Source organism: Acyrthosiphon pisum, chromosome A2 (assembly GCF_005508785.2).
Source record: "Acyrthosiphon pisum isolate AL4f chromosome A2, pea_aphid_22Mar2018_4r6ur, whole genome shotgun sequence".
Classification (NCBI taxonomy): domain Eukaryota; kingdom Metazoa; phylum Arthropoda; class Insecta; order Hemiptera; family Aphididae; genus Acyrthosiphon; species Acyrthosiphon pisum.
In genome coordinates this window covers 85,346,856-85,347,995 of record NC_042495.1, presented here as the reverse complement: position 1 = coordinate 85,347,995, position 1,140 = coordinate 85,346,856, and positions in this window count along the sequence as shown.

The following is a 1,140-nucleotide window of genomic DNA, read 5'->3' as shown; positions in this document are numbered from 1 at the left end:
TAATTTTTTACAACTGTCTGAAGTTAGAATTTTTACGAAGTTCATCAGTCTCGAAAATTTTCAATGTACTTTTCAGTTAGAAATCAATAAAACATTTTCAAATATAAGTGATGAAAAGAAAATGACGAAAAATTATAAATCTTAGTAATTTTATTGTAGGTAGTTAAAAAATAAAATTGTATAAAATGATACATTTTTTAGTTAATGATTAAAAAATTAAAACATAGTTTTTCATAAATAGTTGGTATTCTAACCCAAATCTCTAAAAAAATATTCACACAGTCATTTTTATAGACATTTTAAGTTCAAATTAGAATAAAATTAGATATGTACCTAAACGAAAAATACGTTTTTAGTTATTTTTTTGTAATTTAAAAATATTATTCGTGGGTAGGTACATAAAACTTTTAAAGTACAACAAATCAAATGTTTTCGACATAGTAAATTTAACATACTGTTAGTATAAATTACTTTAATAGCAATATTATAAAATATATTATATACTTATAGTAATATAGGCAGATTGTCTTCGTTCAGTTTCGGTTTTGGTGTACAATGATTTTATATCATTGAATTAACATTTAACACATCCATTACAATGACCCATTTGACATCTAATGAACAGCAGAGCGGTACCCATTTGCCACCCTTTTTTTACATTAGTACTTCATTAATTCTATAGTATATTGTGTCTATGCACAATTACATTTTCAAAATATTTAGGTACATTTAAGCTATTTATAGGCATTTGAAATTTTCGAATTTTAATTTTGTATGTGTTGATAAATATTTTCGAGCTCAGTCAAACTCAGTCAACAGCTCTTAAATTGAATACATAATATGATATCCCACATAAGTTTCTCTAGTAGAAATTTAAAAATGTTAATTTTTATAACTTTATAAAACAAGTTAAAATTTTTACAAAATTCATCAAATGCATGCAAGAAAATTTAACTATTTTGCTGTTAGAAATGGGGATGCTTACGTGTTATGTTGTCTGTTGAAGTTTGCACGTAAGACCGTTTATACAAAAATAATTTCAGTACCTATAGGTATTTATTTAATTTTTTAAACAAATATTTATACTCTACTAGCCGACCCGTCACAGCTTCGCCCGTGATTGGTTGTTATTTGGCTTTT